Raw genomic sequence first — 16,778 nt, 5'->3', positions numbered from 1 at the left:
TTCTTTTAGTCCTGCCTATGTACTGACGTTTACATGGACATTCTATCATGTAAATCACATTTTCTGTACTGCAGGTTAAAAATTCTCTTATAGTATGTTTGTGTCCATTTGTGGTTGCAATTACTTCTTTTGTTTGTTTTGTGAATGATGTTAATTTGCAATTGCCACATTGGCCACACCTAAAAAAGCCCTTAAGATCCATCCATTTTTGTATTGATGGGGTATTTGCTCGTTGTTCGTCTTCTTTGACTGTGGGTGCTATTTTGTTTCCTAAAGTTGGTGCTTTAGTGAAGACGATCAGGGGTTTTAGTGGGATTAGTGTACCTATAGTTTTTTCTTTTTTGATGATATCCCAATGTTTATTTATAATATTTTTTATTTTGCTGTGTTCACTGCTATAAGGTAATATTATTTTCACTTGATTATCTATTTGTCCTTTCTGATTTTTAATTTTGTCTTTAAAAAACTCCTTTCTATCCATTTTAGTGACTTTATCTAGTGCCAAATTTAAAATTTCTTCTGGATATTCTTTTTTTAAAAATTCTGATTTCATTTTTTCAGCCTCAATTTCAAATTGATCCTTCATTGTACAGTTACGTCTCAACCTTTGGAATTGGCCCTGCGGAATGTTAATAAGCCAACTCGGTAAGTGGCAGCTGTTAAATAAAATGTAACTATTCCGCGTTGAGGGCTTAATAAAAGTACAAGTTTTGAGTACATTGTCTTCTACATAGATTTTTAGGTCCAAAAATTCCAAAGTTTCTTTACTATTTGTTCCAGAAAATTTGAGGTTAAGGTTATTATGATTAATATCTTCTAAAAACTGATTAAGTGATTCGGGGCCTGATTTCCAGATAAAAAACACATCATCGATGTATCTTTGCCAGAGCACCAGGTCCGTCCCCAGTTTGGGGGCCACAAGTTGCTCTTCCCAATCGGCCATAAATAAGTTAGCGTAACTGGGGGCGAACCTGGTGCCCATGGCAGTGCCCCGAATCTGCAAGTAAAAGGATCCATTAAAATAAAAATAATTATGGTTTAATATAAAATCAATACCCTCAATTAAAAAGTCTATCTGTATGTCTGTTAGTCTACCTTCTGTAATTAGTTGTTTTTTTATTGCTTTTTTGCCTTGTTCATGGTCAATGACCGTATATAAGGATTGTACATCTAGAGAGCCCATTAACCAATGGTTTTCAAATTGCATATTTTCTATTTTCTTTATTATTTGCGTTGTATCTTTGACATATGAAGGTATGTTTTTCACTTTGGTCTGAAGTAAAATGTCAATATACATAGAAAGATTTGCAGTTAGTGACTCGATCCCTGAGATAATCGGACGTCCGGGGGGATTTGATTTATCTTTATGAATTTTCGGGATACAATAAAAAGCCGGAATTCTGGGGTATTTGTTTAAAATAAAATCATGTTCTTCATTATTTAAAATTCCGCTGTCCATTCCTTTTTTACAAAGGTTCCTTAAATTAGTATAAAATTGATCAGTTGGATCATTTTTTAAAAGTTGATATGTACTGGTGTCCGCCAGTTGACGCAGACATTCTACATTATATTTTTCTGTGTCTTGAATCACTATGGAACCACCTTTGTCCGCTGGACGGATTATTATGTTGTTCTCTTTTTGTAAATGTTTAAGTGCTGTGGTTTCTTTTTGTGTCAAGTTGTTGCGTTTGTATTTCGAATTGTTTTTTATCTTTTTTACATCCCTCATAACACATTCTTTGAATGTTATCAGTTCTTGGCTGAGTTCATTTCTCGGATATTTCTTTGATTTATTTTTCAAAGAAGTGTGTATGATTGGGTCTTGGATTGTGGACAAACTAATTTCTCGATTCACTGGATTTTTTAAGAAATATTTTTTTAGACATAATTTCCTTATAAATTTCTCCACTCCAATAAAAGTTTCAAACTTGTTGAGTGGTTTTGTCGGTGCAAATTTTAGACCTTTATTGAGGAGCTGTTTTTGTGTGTCTGATAGGGTTACTGAACTTAAATTAATAATTGCATCATTTGTGATTATGGGTGATGTCTGTAGTGATAGTGTCCTTTTTCTCCTTGTGCCTCTTCGTGTCTTCCCCTTTCTGTGTCGTAATGTCTCACCCTGTGTGTGTGATTGTGGTTGTGGTACTCGTCCTGTGAGTTGTGTCTCCTCATATTTGGGGTTTTGTGTGTCTGTGATACAGTCTGGTTTTTGTTTCTCAAATTGTATTGATGATCTATGTGTATGTTTTTCTGTGTGGTTTGTGCTCTCGGTGGTGGTGATCTGTGTCTTATACGTGAACGATGATGTGGGGGAGTGCGATCTAAAAAATGGTTAGTTTCTTCTAATGTTTCAAATCTGTTATATGTGGGAATATTAAAGTGTTCATTTCTAGTTAGTTCTTGTTCAATTGTGTCTGTTTCATTTATCGTGTTACTGATTGCTCTTATTATTGGTGGTACATGTTCATCACATCCTTCTCTGTTGTTAATTTCCCTATCAGTTCTCCCTCTTCTTTTGAAATTTAGTTTTTTTACTTTTTTCTCTATTATTTCTTGTTCTATTCTGTCTAAATTTTTGCATATGTCAATTTGAATTGTATTAATTTCTTCATTCCTAGTGAATTTGTCTATTATTACTTTTAGATCGGCGATACGTTTAGTAGTTTCTTCCAATATTTCCGTACGTCTCTTAATAATTAGTTTTGTACATGCAACCGACTGTCCATGCAGAAGGTCCTCCCATTCTTTGTTAAATACATCACTGCACAAGTCTTGTGCAGGATTTTTGTAAATCAATAAACCTTTGGGAATTTTGTCAATTTCTATACATCTCCTTAGTGTTTTAATTTCCCACCGTTGTTTTAACTGGCGGATTAATAATGTTTCTAGTTCTCTAAAAGTGGTATTAATACATATATCAGAATTACTAGTGTTCAAATTACTGTTATCAAAGAGAAAGTTGTCTACTTTTTGTTTTTTGATCTCCATATGGTCCCAAATATCCATGGTGGGTCAACCAACCGTGCTATCCACTAGGGTGACAAAAATAAATATCAGCTGAAATATATTAAGTCGGATGCACAGGGTGGTGGACACACCAAAAAAAGGGTGCTCTCAGTCTTACAGCGTCACCCCGCTGTTAAAAGGGAATTAAATATAGAGGAAATGACTGGGCACTCCTAAGGATATTTAGTTACCAATGTTTATTAGACAGTAAGTGTTATGAAGTTAATAGTATCAGATATAAACTTGCGACAGTAAAATTGTATAACGTGTGTAAATTGAGCAACACTTTATATAAAGTTCTATATATTTGTAGTTGACGTGCGCATTAGTCACTGATGAAATAGCGGTGCAGCCTGTGATCAATAGCTACACTCCAGGTACAAATAAATAGATAGGATTGATGCGTAAAAGACAACTTCGTATAAAAGCAACAATGTACATAGGTAAAATACAGTATAATATGGGCAGGTATAATCTAAATAAGAGTGTTTAGTCTTGATAAGAATATAAGCCGCAAACCTAAGGTAAAATATAATATGATGTAATATACTAAATTGTATGGACTTAAAAACAAAATTGTATGGACTAAAAAACAAAAGTTCACTGTCCTGGAGAGATCATGAAGGTCCAGGTAAAACAGATGTCAGTTCGGTATAACAGAACCGGACCCTGGCAGGGCAAAGATACAGTTTGTCGTAAATGGTATCTTACTCCATAGCTGACTCGGCGGCGTCCCGCTTTCAGTCAGAAAGGAATCAAACAGTAGATGGTAGATAAGTTTAGGAACAGTCTTACCGATTTGTGGAGGTTCCTCACGTATAGAAGGAGCCTCTGCTGTCTATCGGAACTTTGCTGTTTTTCGCTGTAATCAGGTAGAACCCCCAGTAGGTGTTTTGGGTCACCTGTCAGTTGTTAGTTTGCTGCACGCGGTCCCGCTTGTTTCAATGCGGTTGCGATGTCACAGCTCCGGATGAAAAGTTTCAGACCAGCTTTTTAAAGACGGTGCAGACTTGTTCCTGAGTAGAATCAGTGTGGTGCACTCACACAAAATAGAACTTGGGGGGTCAGACCAGACGCGTTTCGGGGCTAGAATATCCCCTTCTTCAGTGGCTATCCGACCTCCCCAAAAGACCTTTCTTTTATGCTCCACAAAGGAGCTTTGTAAAACCCGGTTCGTGCTCTGGTTCCGGAAGTCCTATAAAAGTGATTGTCCCATCAAAAAATATATATTTTCTTTATCAATATACTAGAGCGGCTTATCTTGTTCCATTTGTTTCAACCATTGATAGTATATGTCCACATCTAGAAGTATCATATAGAGTTATCTTGTTAAATAAATAACATTAAAATACTCTTGCGGTTCACTTGCGGTTTATTTTGAATATATGTTGTAACTGCAGAAACGGCTGGACAAATAGTTTCTGCATATATAAGCATATGTAGAGAACATTCCAAAGACATTACCAGTACATGTATATATATATAATAAATATATTAAAAAGCCTATAAAAATCATTTATAAAAATCTTTGTTGTTTTTTATTTTAATTACTTATTATTTATGGAATAGTAAAAAGCAGAAAAAAAGAAGAAAATAAAGGGTTTCCTAATCAACCAGATATTTGAAATATAAATAGGTCAAAACTAATAATATATGTACATTCTAGTGTTTTAGGTTACCCAATTGTATATCTAATAAGGTATACAGTTGTATATTCGTGGAAATAGATGTAGATATTAGTGTATATTCACAAATAAATCTACAGGATGTTTTATAAAAATCCAGAAACATTATGTATCCCAGCATTTTATATATGTCCAAAAACTGAAAGAATTTTTAAAAATTATTTTGTATATTCTTGTTCAATAAACAGTCCTCTAACAGGTTACATCTATCGACCCCATATGCCACTGCCTCAATTTCGTTATTTAATGAAATAATGAAAAATTCCTTCGTATGAAAAGAAAAAAACTTTATGGATTTTCATGAGAAAGATTTTTATGGATTTTATGAGTTTTATGGATTTTTATGAAAATTTTTATGTATTTTGTTACTTTTAGGGGATCCTTTCTAGATCTATATCATTATTGAACAAGAATATACAAAATAAATTTTTAAAAATTCTTTCAGTTTTTGGACATATATAAAATGCTGGGATACATAATGTTTCTGGATTTTTATAAAACATCCTGTAGATTTATTTGTGAATATACACTAATATCTACATCTATTTCCACGAATATACAACTGTATACCTTATTAGATATACAATTGGGTAACCTAAAACACTAGAATGTACATATATTATTAGTTTTGACCTATTTATATTTCAAATATCTGGTTGATTAGGAAACCCTTTATTTTCTTCTTTTTTTCTGCTTTTTACTATTCCATAAATAATAAGTAATTAAAATAAAAAACAACAAAGATTTTTATAAATGATTTTTATAGGCTTTTTAATATATTTATTATATATATATACATGTACTGGTAATGTCTTTGGAATGTTCTCTACATATGCTTATATATGCAGAAACTATTTGTCCAGCCGTTTCTGCAGTTACAACATATATTCAAAATAAACCGCAAGTGAACCGCAAGAGTATTTTAATGTTATTTATTTAACAAGATAACTCTATATGATACTTCTAGATGTGGACATATACTATCAATGGTTGAAACAAATGGAACAAGATAAGCCGCTCTAGTATATTGATAAAGAAAATATATATTTTTTGATGGGACAATCACTTTTATAGGACTTCCGGAACCAGAGCACGAACCGGGTTTTACAAAGCTCCTTTGTGGAGCATAAAAGAAAGGTCTTTTGGGGAGGTCGGATAGCCACTGAAGAAGGGGATATTCTAGCCCCGAAACGCGTCTGGTCTGACCCCCCAAGTTCTATTTTGTGTGAGTGCACCACACTGATTCTACTCAGGAACAAGTCTGCACCGTCTTTAAAAAGCTGGTCTGAAACTTTTCATCCGGAGCTGTGACATCGCAACCGCATTGAAACAAGCGGGACCGCGTGCAGCAAACTAACAACTGACAGGTGACCCAAAACACCTACTGGGGGTTCTACCTGATTACAGCGAAAAACAGCAAAGTTCCGATAGACAGCAGAGGCTCCTTCTATACGTGAGGAACCTCCACAAATCGGTAAGACTGTTCCTAAACTTATCTACCATCTACTGTTTGATTCCTTTCTGACTGAAAGCGGGACGCCGCCGAGTCAGCTATGGAGTAAGATACCATTTACGACAAACTGTATCTTTGCCCTGCCAGGGTCCGGTTCTGTTATACCGAACTGACATCTGTTTTACCTGGACCTTCATGATCTCTCCAGGACAGTGAACTTTTGTTTTTTAGTCCATACAATTTTGTTTTTAAGTCCATACAATTTAGTATATTACATCATATTATATTTTACCTTAGGTTTGCGGCTTATATTCTTATCAAGACTAAACACTCTTATTTAGATTATACCTGCCCATATTATACTGTATTTTACCTATGTACATTGTTGCTTTTATACGAAGTTGTCTTTTACGCATCAATCCTATCTATTTATTTGTACCTGGAGTGTAGCTATTGATCACAGGCTGCACCGCTATTTCATCAGTGACTAATGCGCACGTCAACTACAAATATATAGAACTTTATATAAAGTGTTGCTCAATTTACACACGTTATACAATTTTACTGTCGCAAGTTTATATCTGATACTATTAACTTCATAACACTTACTGTCTAATAAACATTGGTAACTAAATATCCTTAGGAGTGCCCAGTCATTTCCTCTATATTTAATTCCCTTTTAACAGCGGGGTGACGCTGTAAGACTGAGAGCACCCTTTTTTTGGTGTGTCCACCACCCTGTGCATCCGACTTAATATATTTCAGCAGGTATTACTATCTATTATAAAAGTAGAGAAATTGAAATTTGGAAATTTGCTAATTTTTCTAAATTTTTGGTAAATTTAGAATTTTTTAAAAAATAAAAATGTATTTATTTTTACTCAATTTTACCACTGTCATGAAGTACAATACGTGATGAGAAAACAAGATAAGTAAAAGCGTTTTAAAGTTTTCACCACATAAAGTGACACACGTCAGGTTTGTAAAAAATGGCCTGGTCCTTAAGGTGAAAAATGGCAGAGTCCTGAAGGGGTTAAAGAACAGTTATCTATGAAAGTCTGATCATTACAACTAGAGATGAGCAAATTTTTAGAAAGTTCAATTCAGCTGCTTCTCCAAATTTTACAAAACAATTCGCTTTGTGACGAATTACTTTTGTAATTTGCTTTGTCACGAATCGCATTTTTATGTAAGTAGCGGGTGCAATGAGAGGGAGCTGCGATAGCACCGCCCCCCATCATTGTACCCATCTGAGTGTAAAAACAGTGTAAAATTAATATTGAAAAAAATTGAATCAAACTTACCTCCTCCATTTGCTTGCGACGAGCCGGCTGCCGCCATCTTGCTTGAAGATCAGGCGCAAAATATTGTGCGGTCCGAGATGACGTCATCACGCCGGTCGGCATGGTGACATCATAAGTCACCACGCACGGGATTTCGACCTGATATCTTAAATCAAGATGGCACCAGGCAGCCCGTTGTGAGCAAATGGAGGTGGTAAGTATGAATTTTTTTGTTTCTTACACTATATCAGGTTAAATCGATTCGCTAACACGAAGCACCAGGAAATTCAGCTTGGTATTCAAGTCATTCATCTCTAAATTACAACAAATTTGTGGAAGTGTATGAGGGCACAAACAAATGAGATTTCTGAGGACTTCAGTAGATTTGTTGATGCTCATCAGGCTGGAAAAGGCTACAAAACCATGTGGCGCAAATTCAAGACCATGGACTAGGAGTGGTCCAAAGTCCCTTCTCACATTAGCCAATGTTCATGAGTCCACCATCAGGAGGAAACTGAACAGCACTGTTGTTCATAGCAGGACTGCAAGGAGAAAGCTGCTGCTTTTTTTTTTTTTTTTTTAGTTAGAATATTTTTATTTTTCCCTTTCATCATATATATATAAAAAAGTTCAGAAACAAGACATGACAATAAGCAATAATACAACAGGGCATAAACAAAGATATTTCCTGAATATACACATACATTTGTTACTTGCTTATCCTTAAACATCAGGAATATATCCCTGTCCTGTTTCTTTTCTCATGTCATACATAAACAAAAAAAAAAAAAAAAATATATAACCCCCCCTTCCCCCCCCCCATGGTTGTCTTGATGGTTACCACAAATAGAAAAAAAAAAAACAGAGCCAGAATAGAAAAGATTGATTTCATGATCTCATATATCTATGGGTACCGGCATATTTCATATCTACGTACCCTCCCACATAAGTTCTTCCATGCTTCGATATTTGGTGGTGTGTCTGCCCCCCACTCTCTGGCCACTACAACCCGAGCCAGCATTAATCCTTTGGCCCATTTCATTTCTATTTCTCTATCGAGACCTATTTTCCTGATATAACCGAGCACCGCTATAGAGATTTCCAATGGAGCGGGACACCCAGTCGATCTGGTCAGCTCCCGAAAAACCTGACTCCAATAGTCCTGCATTAGGGGGCAGTGCCAGATCAGATGGGTGAAGTCCGCGTTATCCATCCTGCACTTCCAGCATCTAGCGTCCCTTGTTTTATACATCCTACTCAATACCCGTGGGGTGATGTAGGTACGATGGACAATAAAGAACTGTATCAGTCTAAAATTACTCGATACTGTACTTCTTTTTATATTTTTATAGATACATCTCCAATCTAGAGCGTTAGGTTCCACTTCTAGTGCCCATTTTTGTTCACTATTAAACTTTATCAATCCCCCTAAACCCCTTTTGATTTTTTTATATATCTGTGATATTGATATTTTGGTCCCCTTATTGAGACAACAAAATTCTGCAAATTCTGATTGTTTGGTGATTAAATACTCTTTATTCTCAGTGGTGTCGAATGCGTGTTTTAACCGAAGATATCTAAAACGAGTGAGAGTGTCTAATTTTATGCTAATCCCTAATTCTTCTAATGTCCTGAGCTTTCCTTTTATCTCAATCTGTGAAATATACTTAATACCATTTTTTTCCCAAAATACATAATCATCTAACTTCTGGAACTCACCTAGATTTATATTCCCCCATAAAGGGGTAATCTTTAATGAATAATTTATCCCCAATAGTTTTTTGACATTCACCCATATCAAGTGCATCATATTGCTAATAGGGCACTTCTTACCCTTTAATTTTAATATCCCGGCTTCCAAGACACTAAAAATATTATATTGGAGACCTACAAACTCACCCACTAGATACTGGCGTAATCTGTCATCCTCTGTCATTAACCATTGTAGCTGGGATGCGTAATAGTAGCCTCTGAAGCAGGGCACTGACAAACCACCATCTTCTTCACCGAGCCATAAATATTTTTGTTTAAGCCTGACCCTTTTTTTCCCCCATATAAGATCATTTATCATTCCTTCCAGTACGTTGAAAAGGTGGTCACCTATCCAGACAGGACATGAGGATATAACATACAGGATCTGCGGCAGCAAAATCATCTTAATAATAGCGATGCGATCTGCCTGTCTTATCAGTATTTTTTGCCAGATACTTATTTTGTTTTTAACTCTTTTAAGCAGAGGGGCAAAATTCAATTCTATATATTCCTGGATCCTCGCACTAATTTTTATTCCGAGATATTCCAGTGCGTCCGTGGGTTTTAATATTTTAACATTAATACCCGTTCCCCTGGTTTCATAGCCAATTGGGAGTAGCACTGATTTCATCCAGTTCACCCTAAAGCCAGAAATTTGGCCAAATTGATTTACAATTCGCATCAGGTATGGAACGGTCGTCGCCCCCCCTTTCAAGAAAAACAGGACATCATCCGCGTATAAACACATTTTATCTGAGGCGCCCCTGCTCCCAAACCCCCTGACATTGTCATCTGATCGCACCTTACATGCTAATAGTTCGACGAATATGGCGAATAATAATGGGGAAAGGGGGTACCCCTGTCTAGTTCCCCTTTGCAATGTTATCGATTCAGATGTCTCTCCGTTGATTTTAATCCTTACTTTCGGATGTCGATAAAGCAGTTGCACCCAGCTAATAAATTGTTCCCCCAAATTTATCTCACGCATTATATTCCAGAGGTATGCCCACTCCACCCTGTCGAACGCTTTTTCTGCGTCCAATGACAGGATGGAGTGGGCACCCTCTCCACTCATCTGGATGTTAAGAAGGGCCCGGCGGATATTCATTTGAGCCTGACGTTTCGGTATAAACCCCGATTGATCTGGGTGTATTATTTTACCTATCACTTTTTTTAGGCGATTTGCCAACAATTTGGCGCATATTTTAAAGTCCGTGTTGAGAAGAGAGATGGGGCGATACGAATCCACCTTACTCTCGTCTTTCCCCTTTTTCCCTATCAGGGTTATTACAGCCTCTGAGAGGGAAGCCGGGAGTTCACCCCTATCCATAGATTCATTTAGGACCCGCAGAAGCACTGGAAGGATGACCTCCCCATATCTTCTATATATCTCGAAGGGGAGACCATCCAGCCCGGGGCTAGAGTTACCCTTTATCGATTTCATGGTGTCGCGTAATTCCTCCAATTCTATTGGTCCATTCAAGTACTCCCTGTCCTCCTCGGGGAGAGTAGGGAGCGAGACCCCCTCCAAAAAGAGTTTTATGTCTCCACCGTCCCCCACTCCCTCCGAGGAGTAGAGGTCCCTATAATATTTAACGAATTCCTGCTCAATTTCTCCCGGGCTGGATGTTATCACCCCATCTCTCCTCTCAACACGCTTAATTCTGCCGTCCCCCCTTTGATTCTGCACAATGGTGGAGAGCAGTCTACCAGGTTTCCCAGATTCCCTGAAATATCGGGCCCCCTCGAAAAACACTCTTTGTTGTGCCTTATTCTCCAAGTAATTATTTAGAGAAATTTTAGACTCTTCTAACAGAGCCGTCGTTTCAGGGGACTTGTCAACCAAGAGATCCTCCTCTAATTTCTTAATTTTTTCGCCCATCTCCCTCTCCTTTCTGGCGAATTCAGTTTTTAAACCCTGAATTCTACCAACCAGGATACCCCGTAAATATGCTTTAAATGCATCCCATACATACCCTATTTGTGCAGATCCAAGATTAATTTTCCAGTACTCCGCTATATCAGAGCTAATACTTTCATCTTTATTTATAAGGTTTAGCCAGTGTGGGTTTAGCCGGAACACTCTACACTTTGGTTTAACCGTTGTTTTAAATGTCAGGCAGATTGGGGAGTGGTCTGAAATACTATTGACCTCGTACCTCATTTTTGATATCTGCTCTACCAGTTCTGAGCTAGCTAATGCCATGTCTATTCTTGACATGATTTTGCTCCCGTGACCAAACCAGGAGTACGCTCGCTTGTCATCATACAGATACCTCCACACATCTATTAACAGCAGTTCTTGTGATATTCTTTTAAGAAGTGTTGGTTGATTTGTCCCATATTTATCATTTGGTATCAGCGAGTATCTATCTAGAGAGCTATTCATCACGCTGTTAAAATCTCCCATTACCAGTATGGGGCATTTACCTCGCGACTCTGCAAACTCCACTAAGCTATTAATAACACATAGTGAAAATGGTGGGGGTATGTACACAAAGGCTAAAACACACAATATCCCATTCCACTGACAGTGGAGGAAAACATATCTGCCCCTATCATCAATCTTCTGATCTAGTGGGAGGTAATCAACTTTGTGATGGATATATACACTAACTCCACATGAGTAGGTAGAGAAACATGAATGATACTGGTACTTGGCCCATTTCCGCATTAATAAGTATGTCTTATCCTTAGTGTTATGTGTCTCCGTTAATCCCACAATTGCTGGGAGGTGTCTAGTAATAGTATCAAAAACCATAACCCTCTTAACCTTATCCCCCAGTCCTCGTACATTCCATGTTAAAATCCTACTCATGTGTGCCTTCCACCTGTGTTTTCATTCTTATCTTCATTAATAGTCCCATCAAGACAACCATCCCACCCGTAGCCCATCCTCCTACCCCCCCTCCCCTACCCCCTCCCTCACCCCCCTGCTGGTCGGCGAAATAGAACATTTCTCCCACCTCTTACTCTACGCCCCCTTCCCTCCCCCCCCGCAACCCCCTCACCCACTTCGCAGGCCATCTCATAATCCTATTCCCTTGGAATCCATCCATTCAACGGCCTCCTCTGGTGATCCAAAAAAAAAAACTTGCTCGTGGTATATTACGCGTAACTTAGTTGGATATATCAGGGAGTATTGTATCTGGGCGGCTGCCAGCCTCCTCTTTACCTCTCTAAATTCACGTCTCTTTTCCTGCGTTGCTCTAGAGTAATCTGGGTATATTTCTATATTACGACCATTATACTCTATTGTCTGCATCTTCCTTTTTGCCCTCATTATTACGTCTCTGTCTCTGGAACTTAAGATTTTGACAAGGATAGCCCTGGGGGGACTCCCTTTTAACGGTGGTCTTCCCGGGATTCTATGTGCTCAACTAAAAACCATTTGGACAGGGTACTTTTATCAAAACTATCCTCCAGCCACTGCTGGATAAACCCCGTTATATCTTCTCCTTCCACTCCCTCTGGAAATCCCACTAATCTCATATTTGATCTCCGGGATCTATCCTCTATTGTGGTAACTCTCTCTAGCAGGATTTTCTTTTCCCCTTCTATAGCTTCTACTCTTTTTTTTTATCCCCTCGATGTCTCTCTTCATTCCTCCCGAGGATATCTGCAGCTCCTTAACCTTTTCCCTCACTTTATTCATCTCTTCCTTAATCAGGGAGAGATCAGCCTGAGCAGAAGCGATCTTAATGGTCAAATCTTCTAGACTATGATTAGACTGTTGTACCGCCCCTAAAATTTCTCCCAGTTTTTTGTCAACTGAGTTTATTCTTTCCTCCATCCCCTCTCCATTCCCTATCCTTCTCTCAACCCCGGAGCATTCGTCAGGAACAGATGAATCACCTCCATCTTTCTGGACCTCCTTATCCTTATTCCCCCGTAGTACGCTCCTGCTCTTTGGATTTGGAGGGGTTTTTAAATATTTTTCTAGGCCAGTTGCTGTACTGTTCCCCTTTCCTCCACCCGGTGAGGAGGTTCCCACCGATTTTCTACTGTAGTTTTTAGGTGGCATCTTTTCTCTCTTTCCCTCCTTCCTTACTAGAAAGCTGCTGCTTTAAAAAAATATATAACACTTCTGCCTATCTGCAGAAATCTATCAGAAAAATGTTTTATGGATAGATGACACGGATGGATGGAGAAAAAACACTGCATCCCAGCATAAAAACCTCTTCCTATCTGTGGAACAAAGTGGTGGGAGTATCATAATTTGGACCTGTTTTGAAATATGCCAAACAATTTTAAAGAAAAATGTCAGGATATCTGTGCATGAGCTGAATCTCAAGAGAACATGAGTCATGAAGCAAGACAACAACCCTAAGCAAACAAGTCATTCTACAAAAAACTGCTAAATAACCATAAAGTTAAAGTTTTGGAATGGTCAAGTCAAAGTCCTGACTAGTGATGGACGAACATCTGCCGGGACGGTTCGCGATCGCGCAAACCCAATCAAATGTTCGCGAACCGCAAGTTCGCGGCGGGTCCCATTCATTTTAATGGCAGCCGAACCTGAAAAACCTTCAGCTCATATTTGCAGCCAAGAAATAATTACTAGAAGTGCACAAATAGTCCCACAACATGGACAGTGACATACCAGATATATTATTCGAATTCGCGATCTCCATTCATAAATTTTTTCAATGCGAAATATCGACAATATAATTTTCGCGTAAGCGCATGCGCAAATGCACTATACAGTACCCAAATGCACTATAAAGAAAGTATATTGGTATATAACACCCCGCTTCAATCAGTTTTTTTGGGGGGGTGACTGGTATATCACACCAGTAGAAATTGTCTGTTCTAATAACGCTTGTCCCTCTATATACCTGCAGTATCGCAGCAGAACCGCACACAACGGCCGCACAATACAAATGCACTATAATATACTTTCTAATATAGAAAGTATATTATAACATTGTACAAGGAAGGCAATCTATTAGAATATACATGAAGATAAAACGTAACCTTTAATAATGTTACTATGAGGGTCCATTCACACGTCCGTAAGTGTTTTGCGGATCCGCAAAACACAGACACCGGCAATGTGCATTCCGTAATTTGTGGACCGCATATCGCCGGCACTACAATAGAAAATAGGACATGTTCTATTTTTTTGTGGAAACGGAAGCACGGATGCGGCAGTGCGGATCCGCAAATGCGGCAGTGTGGATCCGCAAATGCGGATGCGGACAGCACATTCCGGCCCCATTGAAAATTGCAGAACGGATGTGGACCCATTTTGCGGACGTGTGAATGGAAAAGATATCCCTCAAAATGTTAAGTTAAGCAAAAAGCATAGATGTGGTAGGCAATAACAAGTGCTCGGCGCCACTAAATCAGAAACCATATGTCCTACCACAATCCGGGGGGTTCCAGTGCACATCCATGAATCCCAGAGGTAAAGCAAAAAAATATCCCTGGGCTAGATGATGATGTGGTATTGAAGGACAGGGTGGGCAAAGAACTGTCCCTGATATTGCCCTAGAGGGGGGTGCTATTCTGGCCCTGATAGCCTAACCACAGACCACCCATCCTGATAAGAGCGACCCCGTCCGGAACCTTATCCTATATAAAAATGGCCCTAGTTAGCCCCTAGGCCCCTGACTTCCAGGTGATGACTATATAGATCTATGTGTTTTTGACTCATTATAAAAGTATATTATAAGTATATCGCACCCCTCTGTGTATCACACCTATCGATAGCACACCTATACCAGTCCTTAAAAGGACTTTTGTGGTCCTATTAGCTAGTGTTTGGTGTCCCTGCTCCACACAGCAACCTCTCCCTACACTGGCAAAACACTGAATGTAAAATGGCGGCCAGATCAGGTTTATTTATAAGGTAGGTGATATGTCCATGTGCTGAAACGTCTCAATTGGCTGTCCTGTTCCACCTGATGGATGTCTCATGGGTCAAAGTTCTTCACAATGTAAAAGAATATGGCGAGCGCGAATATATCCATATGTTCGCATGTTCGGTGAATCGCGAACACGCAAAGTTCGCCGTGAAATGACCGCCAAGCGGACCGCAAGGCCATCTCTAGTCCTGACCTTAAAGGGGTTTTCTGGGATGTTTTAACTGATGACCTATCCTCCAGATAGGTCATCAGTATATGATTGGTGGGGGTCCGAAAATCAGGACCCCCGCCGATCAGCTGTTTGAGAAGGCACCAGCGCTAATAGTAGCAATAGTAGCTCAGACCCCCAACAGACTTCAGATCGAAGCCTGCCATAAGCCTCAGATCAGAACCCTCCATCAGCCTTAAATCAGATCCCTCCATCAGCCTCAGTTCATCAGATCATTCATTAAAATAAATAAATAAATAAACTTACCTCTTTGGCTCTGGACGCCACTGCCACTCTGCAGATCCACTCACCTTTCATGGTATTCTTCTGGTCTGCACTGCACTGTGGCCTGACTTCGCACATACAGTGTTCATTTTAGGACATGGTCAGATATCATAGTCAAGTATCAAAATAATGCCAATGTGACACCTGTCCCTGATACCTGACTCTGACACCTGACACCTGACCCTGACACCTGACCCTGACACTTGACCCTGACACCTGACCCTGACACCTGACTCTGACACCTGACACCTGACCCTGACACCTGACCCTGACACCTGACCCTGACATCTGACTCTGACACCTGACCCTGATACCTGACCCTGACACCTGACTCTCATATCTGAGTTTGACTTATGCTCTTCATAGGTCAGGGTCAAAGTGAGAATGAGTTATAGATATATATATTATGTATTTGTATGCTAAATCACACAACCAAAGTATGTCTATTGCTGAGCTTATAGCTCTATGCCTAAAATGCTGTAAGCTAACACATTACAGTGTTATGAGCGCATAGCTGATAGCTCAGTGGTAAGGAAGGGAGCAAAGGATTTTAGGTTTACTGTGGTTTTGAATGCTACATCACATAGATGAACAAAAAGCCCAAGCTCATACAAGGCAAGCTGGTAGCTCAGAGGTAGTGCTGTTGCCCCATGTCCAGGCTTTCTGAGTTCAAAGCCCCTTTCAGCCTCAAAAAAAGTATTTACATTTTATTATGCCCTAGATAAGAGGCAAATTTAAATGATGTGTGACACTGATGTGTGACGCTGATATCTCACCTCCTTCACTTCTCAGTGTCACAAAACATTTTAGCTTTACTGTGGTTTTGTATGCTACATCACATAGATGAACAAACATCACAAGCTCATACAAGGCAAGCTGGTAGCTCAGTGATAATGCTGTTGCCCCATGTCTAGGCTTTCTGAGTTAAAAACCCCTTTCAGCCTCTAACAAGTGTTCATATTTTATTATGCCCTAGATAACAGGCAAATTTAAATGATGTGTGATGCTGATGTGTGACGATGATATCTCAGTCACGTCCTTCATTTGTCAGTGTCGCAAGGGATCTTAGGTTTACTGTTTTTTGCTATACTACATCTCATAGATCAAAAAAATCACCACCTTCAGTGTCTAGAGCTATAGCTCAGTGGTAAGACACTTGCTTTGCATGCAGTGTTCATGGGTTCAAAACCCCTTCTAGGCTGTTAATAAAATTTATGTTTTATATTTTATTGAGCT

Source organism: Bufo bufo, chromosome 6, assembly GCF_905171765.1.
Source record: "Bufo bufo chromosome 6, aBufBuf1.1, whole genome shotgun sequence".
NCBI classification, from domain to species: Eukaryota; Metazoa; Chordata; class Amphibia; order Anura; family Bufonidae; genus Bufo; species Bufo bufo.
Note: the sequence above shows the minus strand (reverse complement) of the source record.